The sequence below is a fragment of the Cupressus sempervirens genome, chromosome 3 (genome assembly GCF_028749045.1).
Source record: "Cupressus sempervirens isolate cs-2001-9-10 chromosome 3, ASM2874904v1, whole genome shotgun sequence".
Taxonomy (NCBI): domain Eukaryota; kingdom Viridiplantae; phylum Streptophyta; class Pinopsida; order Cupressales; family Cupressaceae; genus Cupressus; species Cupressus sempervirens.
In genome coordinates, this window is record NC_143120.1 from 749,012,813 (window position 1) to 749,039,978 (window position 27,166).

The following is a 27,166-nucleotide window of genomic DNA, read 5'->3' on the forward strand; positions in this document are numbered from 1 at the left end:
GGATATAGTTATAAGAAGTTCTTAGAACTCTACTTCCCATTTATGCAATTAGAGTTTCTGCAATTCAAGAAAGGAGATGTGAAGCAAATCACAAGATAAATCTAGAGGCTATAGTTGGAAGATTAACTGCATTTGAACTAGACAACTTTAACAACTATGTTTTGGCTTCCAAAAACATTGAATCAACATTTGAAGCCAAGCTTTCACTCAAGGAGAAAAGTAAAAAGAAAAAGGAATCTCAGTCAGGAAGTGAAGATGAATCAGACCAAAGTTCAGATTGTGATCTTGAGGTGATTGAAGCTCTACTAGCAAGAAAATATTCTAGAGGCAGAGGAAAATATAAAGGTAAAGTTCCTCTAATCTATTTTTCATGTGAAGAAGTTGGTCATATTGCTGCTAGGTGCCCAAACAAGAAAAAAAAAGATGAGAAGAAAGGTTACAAGTACAATGGCAAGAAAGACTTCAAATCATTCAAAAATAAAGGTAAGAAAACATGTTTTATGGCTAAAAAATCTAATGATTCTAATGATGAAGAAGAAGATGAAATTTTCTACATTGCTGTGAAAGATGAGTCTGATAATGATGAGGAAATGACACTCATTTCTCATGTGAGAAAAAATGATACATGGATCATAGATAGTGGTTGTTCTCATCACATGACTGGTGATAAGACTAAGTTTGAATACTTTGAAGACTATGATGGTGGCAGTGTAAGATTTGGTAACAATGAACCTTGCTATATAAAAGGAAGAGGAAGAATCTCTCTAACCAAAGAACTTATATGTGATAATGCTTATTGGGTAGAAGGACTAAAGAATAATTTGTTAAGTGTGGCACCACTACTCAATAATGGATTCAAAGTAGAATTCATACATGGAAATGCAAGACTGCCAGATGGCAAAGAAAAACTGATTGGATCAGGCACTCAAACAAAAGGTAACTTATTTTATCTTGAACTTGGTGAATGTTCATGTTTTATTGCTCAAGTTGAAGAAAGTTGGTTATGGCATAAAAGATTGTGTCATGTCAATTTTCATAACCTGGTGAAGATAAGAAAATTCAAGAAAGTAAGAGGCATTCCTAATATAAAGAAACCTGAGGTTGGTCTATGCAAGAATTGTCAGATTGGTAAAATGGGAAAGACTAGTTTTAAAAGTAAAAACTATCAGTCTGAAGATATATTAAAAATTGTGCATATTGATTTATGTGGACCCATTGGAATTGAAAGCTATACTGGAGAAAAGTTCTCCATTCTTTTTGTTGATGATTACTCAAGAATGATGACTGTCATGTATCTAAGGAACAAATCAGAAGCATTTGAGAAATTCAAATGGTATTTGGCAAGAGTAGAAAAGGAAACAAGAAAAAGATTGAAATGCTTGAGGTCAGAATGAGGTGGATAATTCATTTCACATGAGTTCAATAACTTTTGCATTGAAAGAGGAATCAAAAGATAGGTATCAGCCCCTAGAACTCCTGAAAAAAATGGAATAGCTGAAAGGAAGAATAGATCTATCATGGATTGTGCAAGAACCTTAATGATTGAAAAGAACATTGCTATCAAATATTAGAAGGAAGCTATCAGCACTGCAGTTCATACCTTGAACCGAGTACAGCTTAAAAAGGACTCATTCAAAACTCCCTATGAGCTATGGTATGGCTATAAACCTAATGTAAGTTATCTAAAAATATTTGGAGGTAAATGTTACATTTTGAAAGAATCTAGAAAAGGAAAATTTGATGTAAAAGGTGATGAAGGAATATTTTTGGGATACTCTTGCAAAAGTAGAGCATATAAATGTTTGAACCTATCTGCTTACAAAGTCATAAAAAGTGCATGTGTGAAAGTTGATGAGTTTGCAGAAAGGACTAAAGAAGAAAGCAAAAGGGAACCAGAAGATTATAGAAGGTTTGTTTCCATTGAACTTGATAGAGTACCAGTCAATCAGGAAACTTCTACTCCTAAGTCATTAGTAACCAAGTTACAGGAAGTTCAAACCGAGCTACAACAACTCGAGTTTGATTCAGATGCTACCGAGCAAGTGTCTACCGAGTCTAAAAGACCCGAGCCAATATCTACCAAGCTAGAATAGCTAGAACCTGAAGTTGAAGTACACAAAGATAAAAATGAAATTCTTTTAAGAGGTAATGAACCTGTATTAGCAAAATATGTCAGGAGACATCATTCAGTAGATCAGATCATTGGAGACAAATCTAAAGGAACCATGACAAGAAGTAAGTTGAAAGGTACTTGTTTACTTGCTGATTTTGAACCTAAAAATATCAATGATGCATTGGGAAATGATATTTGGATCTAGGCTATGAATGAAGAGATAGAACAAATAGAGAAAAACAAGACATGGACTCTTGTACCTAGGCCTAAAGATAAAAATGTGATTGGAACTAAGTGGGTATTTAGAAACAAGTTGGATGAAGATGGTAAGGTATCAAGAAATAAAGCTAGAATAGTATGCAAAGGTTATGCTCAAGAAGAAGGAATAGACTATGGAGAAACTTTTGCTTCTGTTGCAAGATTGGAAGGATTCAAAACCTTACTAGCATATGCTACTCACAAAGGATTCAAAGTTTATTAGATGGATGTCAAGTCAACATTCCTCAATAGTATACTAGATGAAGAGGTTTACATTGAACAACTTGAAGGTTTTGTTGATTCAAATAAGAGGAACATGGTTTGAAAATTACACAAGGCATTGTATGGTCTGAAACAAGCCCCTAGAGCATGGTATGAAAGATTGCATAACTATCTTATTCAGATTGGTTTTCAAAGAACTAATGATAATAGTAGCTTATATATAAAGGAAGGACCAGATAATAAGATTGTTTTGGCAAAAATATTTGTAGATGATACTGTTTTCACAGGGAATGATGATCTTTGCAAAGAATTTTAAGAAAAAATGAACAAGGAATTTGAAATGTCTATGTTTGGAGAGATCAAATTCTTTGTTGGTCTTCAAATTCAGCAAAATAAAAATGGTATCTACATCACTCAATCAAAATACATCAAGGAGATATTGAAAAAGTTTGGTATGGAAGATTGTAAACCAGTTGGGACTCCTATGTGTACTGGATTAAAACTTACCAGGGAAGATGAATCAAAAGAAATAGATCAAACATTGTATAGATCTATGATTGAAAAGTTGCAGTATGTAGTTCATACTAGGCTAGATATTTCCCTTGCAGTTGGTATTGTAGCAAGATTTTCACAAAACTAAGAGAAAATCACATGATGACAATCAAAAGAATAATGAGATATTTGAAAGGAACTGAATATTATGGTTTATGGTACAAATTTGGAGGTAATCTAGATTTGAAAGTGTTTACTGATGCTGATTGGGTAGGAAACCTTGATGAGAGAAAAAGTACAAGTGGAGGAGCATTCTTTCTTGGAAAGATGTTGGTTTCTTGGACAAGCAAAAAGCAGAATTGTACATCCCAATCTACAACATAAGCAGAGTATGTTGCTGCAGTAGTAAACAGTTCTAATATTATTTGGTTTAAATAGTTGTTGGAAGGTATGAAGATGGAAATCAAAGAACTAGTTGTTATGTTCTGTGATAATACAAGTGCAATAAACATATCTAAGAATCTAGTGATGCATTCCAAAACCAAGCACATTGCAATAAAATATCATTTTGTTAGAGAATTGGTGCAAGATAAGGAGATCAGATTGGAATATGTTCATACAAAGGAATGAATTGCTGACATATTCACAAAGCCATTACCTAAGGATGCATTCTTGTATCTAAGAGGTAAGTTAGGGGTCACTCCCCTATCTGAAGTTTACTAAAATAAAATTTTAGTGATGCATCAACGCATACCAAGTTGAAGATCTATCAGTTGATGTAGCACAATCAAGAAATATTGCATATGAATCAGTACTAAAGGTACATTAAAATTTATTTAAGTTGTGTTGTCTTTGGCATTTGTTGTCAAAGAGGGAGAGTTTTACTGTCATATCTTTCTGAAATTTGTTTGAAGTTTGCTATGAAATTCCTTCATAGAGGGAGATTACTGAAAGAGGGAGAGTTTGCTATCTAATATAAAAGGTTGTTCTGATAGAAAAAGACTTGTTAAAATTATTTTCAAAATTTCATTCTACTATGACATGTTGTGTTGCCATCAATGCCAAAGAGGGAGATTGTTGGATATAATTGTTGATTGTATATTGTCTTTGATGTTACACAAATGTCATATCAGTCATTAGACAAAGTCTATCGAGCTCAGATGATCAAAAAAGAAATTTACAGTATCTACCAAATGTTCCTAAAATATTACTCAGTAAAGTCAGTTCTTACCAAGCTCACTTGGGCATCAAAGAATTTTGTAACAGAAAGTTAGTATTAACCAAGCTCCCAAGGTTAACAAAGAAAAGTTAATATTTACCGAGCTCACTCAGGCATCAAAGGATTTTGTAACAAAAATTTAGTGTTAACTGAGCTCCTAAGGTTAACAAAGAAAATGTAACATCTACCGAGCTCACTCGGTTATCAAAGGAAATGTGGCAGAGAGTTAGCTTCTATCGGGCTCACAAGGTCAACAAAAGAAGGTTAGTGCTAACTAAGTTCACTCAGTCTCCAAAGGATTTTTGCAAGGTTTGCAGTGTTTACCGAGCCTCACTTGGTTAACACTAGAAAACCATTTTGGAACAGTGGTCACCGAACTGGGTCAACCAGCAAAGGATTTTATTGTTTTGGTATTAAGTTGAATTATTTCATGCAGTTGACTGATGTAATGATTTTTTCAGTTGTTGTAACTTATATTTGAGCAAACTTGATAATTTGGAAGGTATATATTTAGATATTCAAGTTGTGAATTAAAGAGAGAGTGAAATATATGGATGAGGATAAGTGAATATTGAGCAAATTTCGATGAAGGATTAGATATCCTGGAGGAGCTGCAAAGTTGTATTCGATCAGTAAGGATCTAGTGAAGTCAAATAGAGATCTGTAATCAGCAAAAGATAAGTTGCATATCATTTACGTCACCTCATTATTGCTTTCTAATCATTGTAATAGTGAATCTAGAATCTCTTAACAGAGTTGGTTTAATAGCCATTTTGTAAATCCTCTAACAAGGTGACAGTTCAGTTGAATTGTTCTAAAGACCTCTAACCAGGCCACTCCTAATAGGGTGATTAAATCCTCTAATAAGGTCACACCTAATAGTGTGCATTGTAACCTTTAACAAGGTTGGCTCCTAACAGGGCTCACTTTAGAAGAGTGAAAATTGGTGACTAGTTACTTGGTGGTTTTTTTCCATATTGGGTTTTCACGTTAAATCTGGTGTCTCTTGTGTTCATTTATTTTAACCTTTGCAAGCATAATATTAACAATGAATGATAGATGATCAGTAATTAGTTAACCTACCGAGTTACAATATTCCTGTACTATTTATCGAGTATTAGTAGTAAGTAAGTATTATAGACATCTAAGGGTTTTTTTTTGGAATTGTTTTTGTGGTAACTGATTCACCCCTCCCCTCTCAGTCACTTCATCTATATTTCCAACAGACTCTCTCCTCTAGTGCAACATTAAAAAATAATAATTTTTGAACATGATTTACTATTTTTTTCTTATTTTTGAATATACATGTTCTTGAATCTTAAAATACCTAGTTGTACTATTTTCAAATTATAACATATTATCCATAATCAAAATTAAAAAATAATTATATGATCATAATCTTGACTCCGAGACCTATAAAACTATATTTTTAGTTTTTAAAAAAACTTCAATTTAATAAGTCAAATTGGCCTTCAAAGTGAGAAGTTTGTAGAAGTTCTTATTTTTGCTTGTGTGGCTGCCACCTAGGATGCCACATAGGTAGTTCTGGCTGAAACAATTTCGACCGTAACTGTTTCGATCGTAAGTGTTACGGCCCAAACCCCAAGGCTTATAAAATTTTTGTCAACCACTTTTTGGCTATTTTTAATGATATTTTGAGTCATTTGATACATGGGGGTTACGGCTAGAACCCTTTTGGCCGGAAGTGTTTCAGCTGTAACCCTACATGCCACATCGACAGGGAAACTTGCCACATATGGTTGGTTGGAACATGTTCGACTGTAACCATTATGGCCGTAACCCTCCAAATATCACAAATGGTGACACAGGTTTGTGCTTTCACCCTAAAATTGAGTATATAGCTAGGGAAAGATAATATTTAAGTGTCTTCTACAAGTCTTAGATTATTAAATATCAAAATACCTCCTAAATTACCATCCACATCAACAGCATGGACTCCAACATCTCCAAATAAAAAATATTGGAATTAAGAAGTTTACGTTTAGAATTTTAGTTTCTTGAGTAAGACAAATATATAAGAGCTCTATCTAAGGTATTAAGGAAATGTGAATTAATCTCATGAGAAGAATTATACAATTAAATAATCATAAGGTGTCATGGATTCTATTAAATGGGCTCCAATTTCAAAGTGTCTTATTTTTTAAAAATCTTTTGAGTTATTTCATTTTGTGTATTTAAATCACATTATTGATACATATTTATTACAAAATAAAAATGATATAACAAAAAAATTGGAAATGAATCCTTGATGAAATGGTGGGGCTTATTTATTGTATGCTCTATAATTAAGGTTCAAACCTCATTGGTTCATCTCTATCTTAATAACAATGATACATGATTTTAACCAAAAAACCTTAGGGGTTTCTCTTCAGTTAATCAGTGGAACTTGTTTAACCTAGTGCCTACAACCAAGTTAAAAAATTATAGGCTCTTTAGTATTGTATCTTCAATGGAGGTTGCTTAACCTTTTTTCAAAGTTAAGCTTCTTTCTTATAGTGTCTACTATAAAATATAAAATGGTGAGCAATGTTAGGATTTAGACCACTCACCAAATCATGTTGTGGATTAGAATAAAATCCCACCCTTAAACTAACCATATTGGCACAACCTAAAAAGGAGAAGCAATATTCATGAAAGATCTAGGTAAAGTGGATATTTAGGTATTACTTATTTAATAAAGTTTTATGCAATTGATATGTAAACAAAAAAAATACAAATATGATATGTATAAGTAAGTTCATGAGGAAAATAGGAGGAACAAACTCACTTGAAAGCTTGGAGAGGAAGAATAAGATTTGGATCAAGTTTTGACTATTGCAAAATTATAAACAATTGAAATTGTTCTAGATCTAGAACTCTGGCACCTATATATCTTGACTACGAAGGTTGTTGGTTCTTAGGACAATTTTGACTAAATTCAGACACATACAATAAATTTAACCTTGTCCTAGAGGGAAAAGAACTAATAGAATCTCTAGAAGGTGCATCACTATCTCTGTGACTCTAAAAATATGGATCCAAAATCACCTCGCCAATTCTTGGGAAAAAAAAGTACAGGGAAATTATGTTAGAATGGAGATTACATTAGTCAAGCCCTTATATACAAATGTAATCTATATCTAAAACATAAATCACCTTATGCCTCAATGATTCAATACCACTTTGGAAATAATAACAAGTGTTAATGTAATATCTTGGCCTCCAAAACAACTGAATACGAAATCATGAAAGAAAACCCTTGAATGATGCATTTTGTAGTTTTACACATTGTTGGATTGAGGAAGAAAGAGAAGAAGAAGACTTGATAGATGAATATTATAGATTTATTCTTTTGATTAAAATCCTTTTTCTTGGCCTCCAATGGGAAATATATATATATCTTGAATGCATGATGAAAATGAAGATTTGAAATTATTAATAGATTCATTGTACTTCAATTCTTGATGGACTTGAAGTCTTCATGACAAACACCTTCAATAGATAGTTTCTTTCTAGTTTATCTTGAGTGTATAAAAAATTTGTTGATAATAATTGCATTAAGATGAGGCATATATCTAATGGATTTCAAAATCAAAGGAAGAGAAATCCTTTTATAATTATTTTGGGGTCTAAATTTCATGAGGTTTATGTTGATTAATGGTCTAAGAGATAAACCCTCACATCAATCCCAAAACCAGATAAATAGTAGTGACCTAGGACAAGGAGAACTTATGTTGACCTTTTCTAGGCACATGTTTTTGTTGGAATGTTCAAAATGGGAAGAGTACTTTTGAGAGGGTGGGGGGGGGGGGGGGGGGGGGGGTGGTGAATCAGAAGTACCACACTTTTAACCTTTTTCAATCCTTTAGGCTTATAACTTAAAATTAAATTGTATGCATGTATGCATATAAATGAACAATAAGTAAACACATGCAATAACACATAACACCAAATTTGGCAACCCAAAAACCCTCTAGGAATAAGAAGGTAAAACTGGGCTGGGGATGATACCCACAAAAATTATTGCTGCAATAAATGTTTGACCACTTTTGATGGTCTACCCGATGAAAGGCCTACCCTGTTAAAGGCTTTACATTGTATCAATAGTGACTTAGTTAGAGGATTTAAAAACACTTTGAATGAATGTCACCCTATTAAAGGATTTACAATAGGCAATTAAACCCACCTATTACAATAGGATTTTAAATCACCTTCTCCAAAGGTTCTCCTACCTAGCTATTAAGCTAACCTATCAATATAGGATTTCCAACTTCTAATACAATGGCAAGAAAGTATTAGAACAATGAACCTAACAGTATGCAATCTCTAATTCTTGGATTCAAGTTCTTGATCTACTCTCTTTGATCTTGATCCTCTATATTTGATCATGTCCCTTGTCCCTTATACTATTTTGATCAACTAGATGTATAATTGCTACTCTATTCCTCTAAGTCTTTCTCCCTTCACACTGAATTTTTCTATAATCTCCCAATACACTACTCTCATCCACTTTCGTAATGGAGTTTTTGACCTCCTTTTAAATATTGTGAAGACTTAGGGTTAAGTATGGATCTATGATCCATATTGAATCTTTAAGTTCCCACCCATTCCTTGCATTTTTATTATTGGTTGCATGCATTCTCCATTTTTCTAATTGGCTACATGTTGATCACATAGAAAACATAAAAGATTCATTCTTATCCTTTTTCTCTTTTGAAATCATTCAATATCAACTCCAAAAATGGTTTACATCTGAGTTTGTGAGGGCACAAACTCATATTTTGACCTCCTTTTAAAGATTGTGAAGACTTAGGGTTAAGTATGGATCTATGATCCATATTGAATCTTTAAGTTCCCGCCCATTCCTTGCATTTTTATCATTGGTTGCATGCCTTCTCTCAATTTTTCTGATTGGCTACATGTTGATCGCATAGGAAACATAAAAGATAAATTCTTATCCTTTTTCTCTTTTGAAATCATTCAATATCGGCTCCAAAAATGGTTTACATCTGAGTTTGTGAGGGCACAAACTCATATGTTGATTCTATGTTACTTGACACATGCTGGACTATTGGTGCTCAACACATTAACTATTCTAGATTTCTTGGCACCTATTACACTTTGTCTTCCTCGACACATGTATGATTCTGGCTCACTTGACATATGAAGCATTTTGACTTACTCGGCATCAATTGTGACTTGACACCTATATATCAGTCAGAACTTATATACTTCTTAGCACCTGAAGTTACTCAGCACGTGTTGAAAATTTGACTTAGCACACACTATGGCTCAACATACATAGTGTACTTGGCTTCATTGTAGAAATTGGTTAAGTGTGTTGACACTCAAATGTCAAACCTATCTAAGGAACAATAATCTCCCCCTTTGACATGAGTGTCAAAAACACTTAACTAAACATTACTAATCTATCCTTATGAGTACCTTATCCACAAAATTTCAAAATTGTTCAAAATTTTTTCAAAATACCTTAACTCCCCCTGGGTTGATTGTGCCTTGACATTCTTGTAACCAAAATTCTGTGCTGAATGTGCTTGATACTCTTTGTCTTTTGCACTGTTCTTGTATTCTATACCTGTGTGCTATTTCATCCATATAATTGCCAAAATTTTGTATCTCCCCCTCTTGGCTATCAAAATTTATAGGTATTTTGACCCTTAGTTATTTCAAAATATGTCCCCCTTTCCTTATTATTATTTCTCCCCTTTTTTAAACACTAATGTCAAAGGGTGCTAAGGAGTAATACCATACTTAGCCAAAAAAATTACTATTTACCTTCATTATTATTTTCAGAGCTACATCCCAATTCTCCAAAGCAATGTCAAGTGACTTGTGTTGGATGGCAATCTTTGCAGCAAGGTGTACAAGTCCATCAAGTGTAGAAAGATTTGGATCTTTATTTAAAATTGTTGCAGCATACACTTGATCCTTGTGGAGGACTTCTAAATGAGGGGTTATGGAGGACTGAATTTGCATTAATTTTGCCTTAATATTGGCTTCCTCTACTATAAGTACAGCTGATTCCCTTTGAGTGTGAAGCAATTGTACAAAATGCTTCTCATTTTGAGCTGGATTCTTTGGTTGTTGCATGCTAGAAATTTTCAAATTTCTTTCCAAGCTCATTATTCTCTAGTTTGTTTCTTGTGTGAAATTAGAAAAATCACATAGCTTCCTGTACAATGAAAAAATATTTTTAAGGACAACTTTGACATTATCTATTTTCTTGGACAACTCTACCTATTCAAGTGCTATTCCACTTGATGTATTTTCATTCACTTTTCCTTGAAATTTTTTCTCTAACCAATCCATGAGTTTAACATTGGTATCCTGGTCTTCATCTATCACCTAGTCAACTATGTTTGATAGTTGCTCTATTATTAACTTTGCTTCATTTGGTGACTACAAGTTGAAGGCATCCATAAAGATGTCCTTGATCTCATGAAGTGCTTGCTTATGTTTGAACTCTTTCTTAAGTATTTCTTGCCTCATCCTTCTGTCTAATGTAATTTGTATTTTAGTCATTTGTGCCATTGTAAGAGTCTCAGAATCATAGGAAGGAGTCACAATATCTTCATCTAATTCAGGGTCTCCATAGTGAAGTACCCTTGCCACTCTAGTTGAACTCGAACCTAGAGTTAAGAATTACAAAGGAATGGCTTTAGTGCTCAGCTTATGAATGGTCTTTGTAGGAGTGCCAGTCTTTGGTAGTTCTACAAATGTCTAAATGGTGGTCTGCTCCTTTTATTTTCAAGTATCCTCTTTTTCATTTGATTTCCCTTCCACTACATTGGGCTTTTGAATAGTATCATTTGTTGCTCTTGGTGGAGGTGGTGGTGGAAGCATCAAAATCTTAGTGCTAGTAGCTTTATAAGTGAAAGGTGGTTCTTATGTTTTCACCTTTTCTCTTTGTGGTGCTGCTACTGCCTTTTGTAACTCATCAACACTCACCAATATAGGGCTTGCACATAACTATGCCTATAAAGTGGATTGGTGAAGGATCTTGGAGAGATCCTCTACAGTAAGGGGATTGATGTTCTAAGCAGAGTTGTTAGGAGAATCCTTAATTATTATTGTCTTTGCAGGTATAATGGTTACATGAGGTGGACTAGGAGGTGGCATTTGTGTGTTTTGCACACTCTATTCCTCTTACTGCTCTTGCTGTCCTACTATTTCCATGTCTTCTCCTTTAGCTGATTCCTCCTCTTCTTTCTCCTTATTCTCTTCCTCACCTCTTTCTTCCTCACTTTTCTTTTCCTCATCTTTCTTTTCTTCTTCCTTCTTCTCTGTTTCCTTTGCTTCTACCTCTCTTTTCTATTCTTCTACTTTTTTTTCCTCTACCTTCTCTTTAGCACTAGTTTCTGCCTTATTTGCTTCCTCTAGCTTATCATTAGTTATCTTATATATTGTTTTCCACAATTGTGTAGATTTATTTACAACATCCTCAATCTTGTTTTGAAGGATGCAAAAGGCTCTATACTTTGGTGCAAACTTGCCACTATGTTTCTTGTTTGCCTTTTTTATTTGAGTCTTTGACATGTCAGGCTTTACTTGAGCTAGGGTAGATTCTCTGATCTCCCTCTCCATCTTTAGACAATAATGCCATTTATTCTCAATTATTTCATATAGTTCCTTGGGCATAGTATTGTCAAGTTCTAGAGGCGTGTTTTTAAATTCTAACATAATGGCATACACAGATTCCTATACTTTATTCTACTCTTCCCTACTGAGCTTATTGAAATTAAGAGACTTTAAATCATTAAAATCTGCATTTTTAATCTTATCACAAAGTTTTTTAATTGTATATTTTGGAGGATGACTTACGACTTTAAATTGGCTGATGTCCTCTGATTTTGTTCTTTCTTCATCATCTGTATCTGGCTGTACCACATACCTTCTTCTCTTCTTTGGCTCTTCAATAGGCTATTCAATGGCTTCCTTTTTCTCTTTTGATGCCTCTTTAGCCTTTTGTGTGGATGCCCTTGTTGTGGCCCTTGTTGCTGTAGTTGGCTTTGTGACCCTTTTGGGCTTGGGCTGAGCTATAGGCTATTTTTTGCCTTTCTCTTCTTTTGCTCAGTAGGTGTAGGTGGTTCCTTAGTTTCTTCTCGCTCAAAACCTTCCTCCTCATCTTCTCCTAAGCCTTGTGCTAGCTCTACTATGCCTTTCCCTTGCTCTTCTTCTTTTTCACTATCTCCTTCTGCTTCTTCTTCTTCTTCTTCTTCACCTACTTCTCCTTCAATGCTTGCTCCAAATTGCTTCTTTATTTTCTTCACTAACTTGTCTTTCTTCTTAATAATAGTGGCTATCTTTAATTCAATCTCAAATTTGGACTTAACAACATCATATGTTCCAAAGTGAAGAGATGCCTTATCTATTTCTTCTACAAGCAATGTTGTGATTGCTACCGAGGCTTCATCTATGTCAAGCTCATATCCAAATGGCCTTAGCCATCTTTCTCTTGGTATTGCTATCTGAATATAGGTGTAATCAATGTCAACCAAGAAGCATATGTCATTGACATGTTTCTCTACCAATGAAATTTGTATTCTCATTCTCTGCTTCATAGAATTTTTAAAGTCTTCAAAATAACTTGTCATCTGAGCCTCAAAGTTATCTCCCATCTAATCAATGAACTCATTGATTTGTGTAATAGCAATTTTGTTGGGGTTCCAACTTACCTTTCCTATAAAAGAGAATTCTTCCATCACATAAAAGAATATACACATAAGAACTGAGCCAAATTTGCATTGTGCACCCTTTGATCCCCTTATTGCTCCTAAGTTTTCATTAATTTATTGCAACAAGAGCTCTGACAGATCATATGTGTGATCTTTCTTCATATGTTTGTAGGCTACATCAACTACTAAAAAAGGTACATTGTTTAATATATTGGATTGATAAAATTTGTAAGATATTATTCTCACAACAAAATCTAGAAGAGGATTAGTTATAGTATCAATGGTCATTCCCCTATTGTTCCATTTGGCTCCTATATTTTTCTCAATGATCTCCTTTCTATCGCTTCTCAAGGTCTTTGGATGATCTAGGGTTTGGAATCTCGTAACCCTATGAACTATTCTCTTGGTAATATTAATAGGTCCTATCTCTAGCCATAGATAGCTATCATAAATTCTACTCAAAACAATTTGTTTCCATTCAGTTTTGAATCCTATAGGGTAGACTAGGGTGTTGGTCAAACCCTTTTTCTCAACTATCTCGGATTCCTTTTTTAGAATCTTGTTCTCACATAGTTTTTCATAAGCTTGGAATATTTCAAAATCACCTATGGCACCAATTTTGTAGTAGTAACATATTCTCACATCTTGCACCATGACCACTTTAGGTAGAATGATGGATAATGCACCAGCTAGGTTGTTTTTGTAAGAAACTTCAAGGATTGGCCTAAATTCAAGTTGCTTAACTTCATTTCTAACTAGCTAAATATCATGACTCTCATTTGCTTTGGGGTTTCTTGAACTAGAGACCATTTTACAAAACTAGGGTTTCAAACATATTTAAAATTTTTTTTTTTTAACTCTACGTAGCTCAAAACCTGATAAATACCTTTAAATCGATGAGTTTGTGCTGAATTACTATTGGAATCCATGCAAATGGTTTCTAGGTTTTTGCTTGATCACTTCTTCGGTCTTCTTGACTTTTCTTTGTGTTTGAATGGTGTGAAAATGAACAAAAATGGACCTTATACCTATCAAAGATCTAGCATTAAATGCTTTGTGCATACAACTGTAAACTCAGCACTTGAAGGATTCAATATGACTTGGTTCCCATTGTATTTCATTTACTCAATCTCCATTAAACTTCTACTTCACTCAGCTTCAACTATTAGCTCAGTCGCAATTAGAAACTCGACATCCATTGGAGCTTTACTCGAGATTAGAGGAAAATTCGAGAGTATTGCCAAAAACTTTAGATTTTGACCTCGCATCTTTGCTCATGCAATTTTCTTCCTTGTAGTACTCCTTTGTTCTTTGAAATTGATGTATGATTTAACTTTGTATATCAGTCCCATAGACCTTTCTTTTGCTTAGTTGGATGAAGTGTGATCACTTGACCTCTTAGGTGAAGTGATCTCTCCATTTGATGAGCTACATTCATCTTTCTTTTTCCAAGTTTTATTCATTTGCCCTCTTATTTTTTCAACATCAACCTTCTCTTTTCCTTTGTTGACTCTTATCTTGGGTGCTTTTGACTTTGTTGGACAATTCCTACTGATATGTCCAGTCTTCAAGCAATTGAAACATGTAGTTTGGCTCAACCATCTACTGTAATTCCCTCTAAAATGTGTCCTTATGCAATTTTTAGGAATGTGTCCATACTCCTAACAATAATGACAGCTATACCTAGTGTTGTAATCCCAGTTGTAGTGATGTGCATAGTTGGTTCCTCTTGCAGGCTAATCAGGTGTCCACATAGGCTTTGATTTGCATTCAAATGCTCTATGTCCATACTTTTTGCAGTTGTAGCAGTGACCTTCAAATCTTGTTGTCCTCATAATTTTGGTTCTACACTCATGTGCTTGATGTCTTTATTTTTTGCACTTGTGACAAAATCTTGCATTAGTAGGCTTATCATGCTGATGACTGTTCTTGCTCCTACACAAATTAGAGGTATGTCCCTTTTTACCACAGAAATGACACATACATTTAGTATTCTTACTTTTGTTTCTCATTTCTTTTGTAGTCTTGGATGATTCTCCTTGTTTAGTGCTAGTGTAACCAATTCCTGAAGTATCATTACTAGCCCTTGGTGATTTCAACAATTGTTCAAAGTACTTGATTGCCTCATTGGGTTTGTTGAAACTTTCTGCTACCTCCTTTTCTCTTTTCAATTCATTTTGTAACTGTTCATTCTGCATTCTTAGAGTGGAAATCTCAATATCCTTCATGTTTAGCTCATGATGAGCATTCATCATTTGGCTTAAGGTGTCTAGCTACATGTTTGAGATCCTTTCAAACTTAATTGTCTTCTCCTCTAGTCTATTGGTAAGATTTCTCTTGTCATCTTCTATCATGGCCTTGTCTTCAATGGCTCTCTTCTTTTGTTCAGTCACTTCACAAAGCATTATGGTTTGTGATTCTTGTTCAAGCTTGAGTAATCTGATTTCTTCAGCTTGCGTTTTGTTTTTCTCTATCAGTTCTACTATTGCTATATCAAATTCATTGGAATCTCCATTGGAAAACACTTTTTTGGTATCAATCTCCTTGTAATGTATGTCATTTTCAGCTATGGTTATCTCCTTCCTTCTTTTTAAGGATTTTCTCAATTCTTCTTTGGCTTCTTCCACTTTGTGTAGAGCTAGGTGCACATCAATCATCTGATTGTTTATGATCTTCCCAAGTTTGAAGACTTCCATCTTTAGATCTTTTCTCTAAGCTATTAGGCTTCTCCTTGTGAGAACCTTTGCTTTGATACCAATTGTTGGAATGTTCAAAATGGGAAGAGTACTTCTAAGGGGAAGAGAGGGGGGGGGGGGGGGGGGGGTGAATCAAAAGTACTTCACTTTTAACCTTTTTCAATCCTTTAAGATTATAACTGAAAAGTAAACTGTATACATGTATACATATAAATGAACATAAAGTAAACACATGCAATAACACATAACACTATATTTGGTAACCCAAAAACCCTCTAGGAATAAGAAGGTAAAATGGGGGTGGGGATGATACCCACAAAAAATACTATAGCAATAAATGTTTGACCACTTCTGATGGTCTACCATGTGAAAGGCCTACCCTATTAGAGGGTTTACATTGTATCAATAGTGACCTGGTTAGAGGATTTACAAACACTTTACATGAAGTGTCATCTTGTTAAAGGATTTACAATAGGACTTTTAATCACCTTCTCCAAAGGTTCTCCTACCTAGCTGTTAAGTTAACCTATCAATATAGGATTTCCAACTACTAATACAATGGCAAGAAAGTATTAGAATAATGAACCTGATAGTATGTAATCTCTAATTGCTGGATTCGAGCACTTGATCTACTCTCTCTAATATTGATCCTTTGAGATCTGATATTTGATCGTGTCCCTTGTCCCTTATACTATTACGATCAACTAGATTTGAGCACTTGATCTACTCTCTCTAATATTGATCCTTTGAGATCTGATATTTGATCGTGTCCTTTGTTCCTCTAAGTCTTTCTCCCTTCACACTGAATTTTCCTATAATCTCCCCATACACTACTCTCATCCACTTTCCTAATGGAGTTTTTGACCTCCTTTTAAAGATTGTAAAGACTTAGGGGTAGGTATGAATCTATGATTCATATTGAATCTTTAAGTTCCCACCCATTCCTTGAATTTTTATCATTGGTTGTATGCCTTCTCCATTTTTTTGATTGACTGCATGCTGATCGCATAGGAAACATAAAAGATTCATTCTTATCCTTTTTCTCTTTCAAAATCCTTCAATGTTAGCTCCAAAAATGGTTTACATCTGAGTTTGTGAGGGCACAAACTCATATGCTGATTTTGTGTTACTCAAAAAATACTGGACTACTAGTGCTTAACACATATACTATCCTAGATTGCTTGACACTTATTACACTCTTTCTTTCTTGACACATGTATGATTATAGCTCACTTGGCATATGAAGCATTCTAAATTGCTCGACATCAAGTGTGACTCGACACCTATATATCACTCGACACTTATATACTGCTTGGCACTTGAAGTCACTTGGCACCTGTTGAAAATCTAACTCAGCACACACTATGGATCGACATACATAGTGTACTCAACTTCATTGTAGAAATTGGTTAAGTGTGTTGCCACTCAAATGTCAAAACTATCTAAGGACCAACAGTTTTCTAAGACTCAAGGGTTAATTCTAAGGAAGGAATGTTATAATACATAGTGTTGAATAAGGAAAAATAGTGGGGGTGGGTGAATTAGTCATTTCCACACAACTGATGAAACTCTTCAAACTCTTTCTAAATACTTAAAATATATCCATTGCTACCTAAGATTTTTTAGTAAAAGAAAAAGAATATACCATCAAAAGATAAGAATTAAAAGAATAAGCACATCAACACAATTGACACTAGATTTATATGTGGAAAAGCCAATTTGGGAAAATCATGTAGAAGAAAATTCTCATGAAATGTATAAAAAGATTGATAAAGGTAACAATATATATGCGATTTAGTGTAATAATACTAACTACCCAAAGAAAATGATATTTCTAGTAAGTTAACTAATTGAATATCTATGCCCTAAAATTAGAAAGGCTCACTACCAAAATAAAGACTCCTTGAACATAGAATGAATAATGAAACTAAAAAAGAGTATAGCACAGAAAGTCTCCAAAAGAATTAGGTACATGGATTCATTAATTCAAGAAGATCAAGAATAGGTTACATTAATAGAAATTGTCATGGAGATATAATTGTAGATTTAGCATAGAATCTTCCATATAGCATAAATAATATTGTGGAAGAAAATACATTAATAACAAGATTCAGAATAATTTTTAAGTTAAAAGTAGAAAACTATACATTGAAGGAGAATCCCAAATCCTGATATTGACTCTAATGTCAAAGATGATTTGTAGCTAGAAACTTGACCTCCTCTTTCTAGGAGTCTAGAAATTACTATGGAAAGGTTGGAATAGTTTAAGATTAATTAGTTCTTTAGGGAGGAAAATTATAAGTATGATGTGTTAGAAAACCATGGGGCTATGTTAGAAAAATAATCAATAGAAATTTATGCATACTATTTTATTTTTAGCTTGACTATGAATAGAACTTGATCATGCATAGGGAGTAGGATTTGAATTAGGGAAATTGAGCTTAAGCATAGAAGTAGTTTAAGGATAAGATATTATTGGATAAGTACTAATTAATTTGTAAAGGCAGTCTATAATTAGGGAGAGTAGATGCAAGAAAAAATAGTTTTACATGTTGTTTTATTATGGATTGGTCAGGATCTCCATATGACATTAAACACATGTAGAAAAGTGGTGTTTTGATGGGATAGATTCTCTCAAGTTATGTGGGGAATCTTATAGCTTTGAGCTAAGTGTGTATGGAAGGCTTTTTACATGATGTAATCTCTAAAGGCCCATTTGTTTCACAGAATTAGCAAAAATTGGGTTTTGATTAAAAACCATATTTTGTCAAAATCAAGTTTTGGAATTTTTTTGGTCCCATTTGGTTCACCTAGAAGATGAGTGGGAAGATACATCTTCTAAATTTGGTTTGTAAAATTGGAATTGGGATTATACCTAATTAATTTTTTAAAATTTTATAATAGGGAAGTGTGTGGGCAATAGAAGTTATGAGAGCAATCTTTCTATGGAGTTGGAGGGCCGAAGAGGGCTAGACTCTCTTATGATAGATTAGGGCATCAATATTGTGTGTAGGGTCATTATAGAGTAAGCACTACACACCCTTCCCTTGCCCACTATCGGCCTACACAACATCCCACCCCTGATATGGAGTTTGGCTATGATAGAGGGGAATAAATCCCACGTGAAGGTATAATATGAAAAAACATTGTCACATACCCCATTGTCTAAACCATTCTCTTCATATTTATTGGTTCCATGACAAAAAAATAGAAAAGTTTATATAAGGGACAACAGAAGAAAGATCACATACTCTATCATAGAATTCAACAATTGATCCATTTTAATTTATTTTGAATCCTCAAAAAGTTAAGCTTGGAATTCAATTCCCAATTCCACATATCTAGATGGAAGTGTGGTAACCTCATTTTGGGGTAAAATAAGAATTCCATAACTCTAATTCCACTTTATCATTTTTGACCCAAACGATGAATTTGTCAAAATTGGGTTATTACTATCCCAATTCTTGTCCAATTTTGTGAAACAAACAAGGTCTCAGGGATTTAAGTGTATATTATGAATAGGACAATGCATTTGGAGTGTAAAATGAGGAGTTGTTCTAGAAGTATTAAGAGGAGGTGTTTGGTTTGTTTCATGTCACTAAATACCCATTTTGTTTGAAAAATTGCATCTAAAATGTATAGATTAAAAATTATTAATCTATATGGGTATTGTAATATGTGGCCAATAGGATCTTTTTACAGTCAAATGTATTTATTCTAATGCATGGAATAATTTATATTATGTCATTTGGGTTTCTATTATGATGTAATCATATTATGTTTATATTAATATAAAGTTCAAGTCTCTCAATCTTTTATAAAAAAAATATAAATACCAAATTAATTTTGTAGATCTTTGAATCATATAAGTTTTAAGAAACTATATTAAATATATTAAGAATTTTATTAATTAAAGATAAATTAATGAGCTAATTAGAAAAACAAATGGAAGATTTGATCAATAATTAAAATATTATTTTAAATAAATGTTTGTGGCAATAATAAATTTGTGAATGATTTAAATAATTAAATTTATCAAAAAATGATAATTTAGTAAATTAAATAAATAATTTTAATACAAATGAGGAAATATGATGATGATTAAATAATTAAAAGAAAAAACATTATTGTTGAGAAAATAAGGAAATATTAGCTTAATTTAATGGTAAAGTTATTCAATTTATGTTGATTTAGGTTGTAAAAGAAGATGTAGTTGTTAGATGAAAATGTGTTAGTCAATTATAAGTTTTAGATTGTGGTGACTGATCAGGAAAGTACTATACATACTTCATAAATTCTTTAGGGTTCGAGGTTGTGGCCGACAGTGTAGCCGACATATGGCCGACATATGACTGACATGTTGTAACCCTAAAATGACATAAAATACTTGTATAAAAGGGCTTAGGGTTAGGTATTTTTCATGATGTTGTGATGTGAAATTGGTTCTATAGCGCCCGCCCCTAAGTCGCATTCCTGATATCATTGCCAAACTCTTTTAGGCCAATTTATGTTTGATGATTAGTATTATTATTTTAGAGATTATCAGATGTTGTTTTACACTCGGTTTATTATATGATGAGATTACTTGGTACTCTATATTTCATACATGTATGATGATTATTCAATGGTTTCAGTTATCGATGATGATTAGTTAGATGGTTTATTATTCCATGTGCTTCTTATGGATACTTACCCCATACTGCATGTGTATGGTGTGCGTGTTTATTTTATTTATGTATGGTGTTTCTGGTGTGGTTAAGGAAGGGAGTCATAGTCACCTTCTAGACGGGATCTACACGATGCACCACTTCCTGCCATTGTCTATTTAGCTTAGAATATTGTGTTTGTACATGCGTGGATTTTATGTAGGTTGCAGGTACCGGGATTCGACTTCCCTAAATTGCCAGGATGAGCGTACCCTATCGCATTGTCTCAATGGTAAGAGAGGGGAGATAAACTCTTAAGTCCAATTCCTAAACCCTTTAGCCAATTGTCCTAATTGATAATTAGGACAAGTATCTAAGTTAAGTACCCCCCGAATGCATCAAATGATGTAATTTCAGGATTATAACCTTTTTGTTTTGATTTAGTATGCGTTTTTCTATGTAGGGTTTTCGTATGTTGTTATATGAGTCCTTGATGTGTTTTCTATTAATTAAGTCTAATTAAAAGATTGATTAATGATTTAATTTAATAGAGAATTAATATGATATCTTTAATATTTAATTAATTGAGAAATTAATTAAATAAAAGAACTACATTTAGAGGTTAAAGTTCAAAGATAAATTTAGAACAAGATAATATCTATTTAATTTAATAATAATATATTTGGAGTTCATTTTTAAATAAATGCTAAATATTATTGTTATTTAAATTAATTAATTATGTTATCAATTAAGTTCTAAAATAAATTAAAAGTTGAAAGATATAAAATTATTAAGAATTCTAGATCGCATGATCTAAGCATGAGTTTAAATATGAGAAATAAATTAAAAGATTAAATAATAGAAATTAATAATGTTATTTTAATTTCATGAAGTGCACATGAGATTAAAGTAATAAATTAATTTAAAATGGAATTCAAGTGGAATATTAAATAAAGTTATTTAATAAATCAACTTAATGTGCATAAAAGATGAATGCAAATTAAAAGAAAAGATAAGAAAGGTTAATTTGGAGTTAACTTAGTTGTGCAAAGAGTCTTCTCGGGTGAACGCACAATTAAGTGCCCCAGTTTGAGGAGAAAATTTGCTTATCACAACGCTGGGGGTTCGTTCTTGGGGGGACACGAATTTGGACGAGATATTTTGGGAGAAAATGTTTGGAAGCAAATTTCAGAAGGCTGATACCAAGAAAGTTTTCCAAAGGAAGGTTATTGAGAGGAGCAAATTCTTTTACAGTTCCTAAAGATTGGATAATAGCATCAGGATCAGGTAGGGTCTTGTGTTATTGATTATCGATTTATTACGCAATTATCCTTTCCTGTCTTCTTCATGTCTGGGGTTTGTAAATCTGATTTCTCTGTGATGAAAGTTTTAACCTTTCAATATTGTGAATTTATTAATTGTTCGTCAATAATTTCTGTATCCATGGAGACTGGAAGAGTTATTAGAACCCTTGTTTTCTAGATTAATAAATTAAGATTTAATTTGGTAAGGGTTTTTGAATGTAAAATTGAAAGTTCTAATTTAAAAAAAATAAAATAAAAAAAAATTAAAAAATATATATATATATATATATATATTATATTTCCTTTGGAGGAAATTGTTTTAATGAAATTAAACAAGACTAATTTTAAAATAAAACTTAATTTATTTTATATATATTAAAATAGAGTAAAAAAAATAATTAAAAAAAAAAAATATATGTAATGTATTTGGAGTGGGGCGGGGCCACCACTTCCCATGCCCCACACACCCACGCTGTTGGCAGGTGGTACTGCTGCGCAACAGTAACACCTGCGGCCGTAGGGAATGGCAGGCCGGCGGGCCTTTAAACACGCTGATTTTTTTTAAAAAAAGAAAAAAAAATAATAAATTTTGACTTACTTTTTATAAATCGATTTTTTAAAATATGTTTTAAATAAAAATTGTTTTAATTAATATTATTATTATTTAATTTAAAATTTATTAAATTTTAAATTATATTGAAATTTTATTATTATTTATTAATAATTTTATAAATAAATAAATTATTAATAAATCTAATATGATTCTTTACGTATCACTAATTAATCTTATTTAAAGTTTGACTTAATTAAGATTAATTAAATCGAAAATTTGTTTAAACAAGTTTAATATTATAACACTGATTTTAATGGAAGCGTAGATTATTATATTTAAAGATCAACAAGTATTATTAATAATTTAACTATTACCCTTAGATTGTTTTAGGACTCTGACTTGAAATCAATTAAGGGTAATTAGGTGTTTCATTTGGAGTTAGGAACGAGATAATTTGTAAAGGTGAACTATGGGTTCTATCTATTTAAAACATACGATCAACAAGAAATGGAAACCTCACATTAACTCAATAGTATATTATCAATCAAATTGAACTATAAAATTTTTTACTTGAATATAAACACTGAAAACTAAAACCTTATTGTTTAACTCAACTGTATGTTTTCAAATCAAAACCAATTGTGAGACTATGATGTTTTCTATATATTGTCTATGCTTTGAGTGTTATGGGGTTGGTTAGCGTTGACCAGTTTAAGTTGTTACCAGAGGCTAGAGGTTGTGAATGTGATGTCATGATGATTTGGTCTCGATCTTTCTTAACCCGACCATGGTAATGTGATGAAGTGCTCTATGGCATGATTGTATTTACTGTTTGTTATTGCTTTCCAGTTTCCTTGTGTGAAGCTGAGATGTATGTATTTGAGATACTTGACTTAACCATTTTTGAGTGTCGATCAGTTATATTTGATAACCATTTTCGAGTCTCGATTAGTTATACTCGGATTGCTTTTCGGTCGCTTGAGAGGATTGAAGTGTTTGTTATGTTCTTGATGATGTCATGTTTGACTTGACCATTTTGGAGTCTTCGATCAGTATTGTAATTTACTATTGTGATACTTTCTGGTTGCTCATTGGAGAACCATTGGATTTTGTGATTTATCATTGATGCCTTCAGTTGCTGATAGAGAACTGCCGCGATCATATGATTATTATTTGATATTATCTATTGCTCATGAAGAACTGATGTAATTTTGTGGCTTATCTTTTATGATGTCTTTCAGTTGCTTGTATAGGACCGAGGTGGTTTTATTATGATTCTTTGATTTATGATTTCATGAGCCTAGGGTAGGTTTTCTATGTGTGGTGTCGGGAAGTGGCTTGCAATGGGGATCGGGGCCCTAAGAGGCTGCCTGGAGTAACCCATTGTAAGTTGTTTTAATAAGTGAAAAAATTTACACTAAATGAGAGAAAATGAACCTAACAAGATAATTGTATGTTCTCTCCCATGCCTTGAGTGCTAGTACAGACTAGGATGGGGTAGAGAGAACGCTTGGTTATGACCTTGCATTCCATAGTATGCCTCGTCAGTACGAGAGGATACTAGTGGCCGCAAGGATCAGTAGGGACCCAAGATTCCTAAGGGATTGCTCGAGTAACTTCTACATGACTTTTGCGATGACACTTTCCCGCTTGCATATTAGGTTTCCTATGTGTCTTGTGGTACCTCTGGGTTTTAGATGTCGATCTTTTTAGGAACCCTTGAGTTAGCATACTTATAGGATTTCCTGGACTTAGAGAGTATTTATGATTATAGGTTTTGTTATCCTATTTGGGACTTGAGACTATCTCCTCAGCGCGGTGGGAGTGGACCATTTAGGTTCCACGCGGTCAAGTGGTAGTGCTTTTACTCTTACCATTGAGATCCGTTCCGTGGTCACCGTGGTTGGAGTTTTCATGATTGGCATTTACCTTCACTATGTTCTTGGATTATTATGATGGATGGTTAGATTTTATGATAGATGTTTTATCATTATGGATGTATGGATGTATCATGTATGGTGAATAGTTTCATATATTTTTAAAGTACTTTGTATCATGAATTTGAGGATGTTGTATCTTTATTTTTACATATGTATATTCTTGTAAGCCTTTCATACCCTGTGACTTGTACAGTGGATGATTGAGCATTCTGAATTAATTTGCCAAGAGGCATTCAGAAAAAATGTATCATATGGACATGGGACTTCTGATTATTCTGTCATATGTATGTGATAGTTGTTAGACTTAGAATTAATTAAATTTAAACGTGACTCAACATCTTGGGATCTTTAAGAAATGTAACTTGCAATGTATGTTTGTCGAGGATTACATGTTATTGCTTCTGCTACTATGTGTTTGATGTGAATGTTATACTTTCTTACCTTAAAAAAAAAAAAAAAAAAATGTTTAGCAAACTTAGTGAAACTTTAGGTTAATTCTTTTGGATCCCTTGGCGGGGCGTTACATCTGGTATCAGAGCCCAGTTTCTACATTGGGAGCTCTGGGTATATTGGAAACGCCATTAGTGTTAACTAGTTGAACTAAAACATTATGTAAACTATTAGTTACCTATTTTTCATACTTCAACACTTAGACTTCAAAACTGAAATTATACTTAAACTAAAATTATAGGTAAACTGAAAATTGAAACTATCTTGTTTGCAAAACATGTGTCTTTTATCTATGTGTTTTAGTAGTATGTTTCATGGTTATTTTAGCATCTTGTGTCTTGGATATTATTGTAGGATGGTATTTGGGATGAGATCTTCCGTTAGAGGCCGTAGCCTTGGCCGTGGCAGAGGCCGTGGATGAGGTAGAGGTATTAGTGTTCATGAGTCTATCCACGAGAGCCCCATTCAGGAAGAGAATAGGGTAGAGCATGTCAGTGAGCATCAGGAAGAGAACCATAGAGAGGAGCATGCTGACTCGGAGGAGGTTGACATGAGGCAAATGATGCGAACCATCATTGATCGCCTACCTCCTGTTCATGATCAGGATAGAGCACATCGGGCAGGACATGAGCATAGACCTAGGTCTAGGAGCCCTCTGAGGGATCAACATAGATCCATTGTATCTTCACAGATGAAGGACCTTCAGAGGTCCAAGGTCAAGCCCTTTAATGGGAAGGGTTCTGGATATGTAGCTGAGTAGTGGCTTATTGCCCTTGACAAGATTTTTGCTATGCAGGACTTTGATAGTAATGTCAAAGCGAGGTTTGCGATCACCAACCTAGAGTTCTTTGGGGCCACTTGGTGGACAATTGAGGAAAAGAAGCTGGGCTTAACCATGAACAGTGTCACATGGGAGTTATTCTTAGAGAGCTTCTATGAGCGATTCCTACCAGAGGAATCGAAGCAGCATAGAGAAGATGAGTTCCATAACCTGAGACAGTACACTATGACTGTTATAGAGTATGAGCGCAAGTTCTTTGAGCTCATGCCCTTTTCAGGATTCAGTGACAACCCAGCACAGTTGGCACAACATTTCATTAGAGGTTTGAACAACCGTTTAATTGGGGGTGTTAAGGTGTTTGAACCTAAAACCCTCAAGGATGTGGTACATCGAGCCGTCCTTGTAGAGAAGAGTGTGAACTTAGGACATGGGGGTTTTGTAGGAGCACCTTCAGCATCAGGATCGAAGGGTGGTCAGGGAGCAGGTGGCAATAGGAAACCTCCTTCTGGGGTTAATCAGCGGCAGGAAGGTACTTATCCTCCAGCACAGAGTGGTGGCGGTGGTTCCAATACAAGGAACTATCACAACGCTCAACGCAACAAGCACATCTAGTATGACCAACCATCTCAGAGTGTTCAGTCTTATCCTAGTGGGGGGTAGCTTCTAGCAGTCTAGTGCACCTAGAGCTCAGAGGAGCTTCAATGGAGAATGTTTCTCATGTGGACAACATGGACACAAGTCGTCTCGTTGCCCTCAAAGGAAACCACAGTTCTCAGGCTAGAGACCCGCAGCTTTAGAACCTACAGTTGGTGGCATGGATAGAGCCAGAGAGTGTACTTAGTGGAGTCATATCCTCCTACAAGGGGAAAGGGTCCAATGGGACCCGCACAGTGAGTCCTTAGCTTTTCTTTTGTTGTAGGCTTCCAGGAGTAAGCCTAAGTCTAGGGGGGGGTGGATGTAGTGCCCGCCCCTAAGTCGCATTCCTGATATCATTGCCAAACTCTTTTAGGCCAATTTATGTTTGATGATTAGTATTATTATTTTAGAGATTATCAGATGTTGTTTTACACTCAGTTTATTATATGATGAGATTACTTGGTACTCTATATTTCATACATGTATGATGATTATTCAATGGTTTCAGTTATCGATGATGATTAGTTAGATGGTTTATTATTCCATGTGCTTCTTATGGATACTTACCCCATACTACATGTGTATGGTGTGTGTGTTTGTTTTATTTATGTATGGTGTTTTTGGTGTGGTTAAGGAAGGGAGTCGTAGTCACCTACTAGACGGGATCTACATGATGCACCACTTCCTGCCATTGTCTCTTTAGCTTAGAATATTGTGTTTGTACATGCATGGATTTTATGTAGGTTGCAGGTACCGGGTATCGACTTCCCTGAATTGCCAAGATGAGCGTACCCTATCGCATTGTCTCAATGGTAAGAGAGGGGAGATAAACTCTTAAGTCCAATTCCTAAACCCTTTAGCCAATTGTCCTAATTGATAATTAGGACAAGTATCTGAGTTAAGTACCCCCCGAATGCATCAAATGATGTAATTTCGGGATTATAACCTTTTTGTTTTGATTTAGTATGTGTTTTTCTATGTAGGGTTTTCGTATGTTGTTATATGAGTCCTTGATGTGTTTTCTATTAATTAAGTCTAATTAAAAGATTAATTAATGATTTAATTTAATAGAGAATTAATATGATATCTTTAATATTTAATTAATTGAGAAATTAATTAAATAAAAGAACTAAATTTAGAGGTTAAAGTTCAAAGATAAA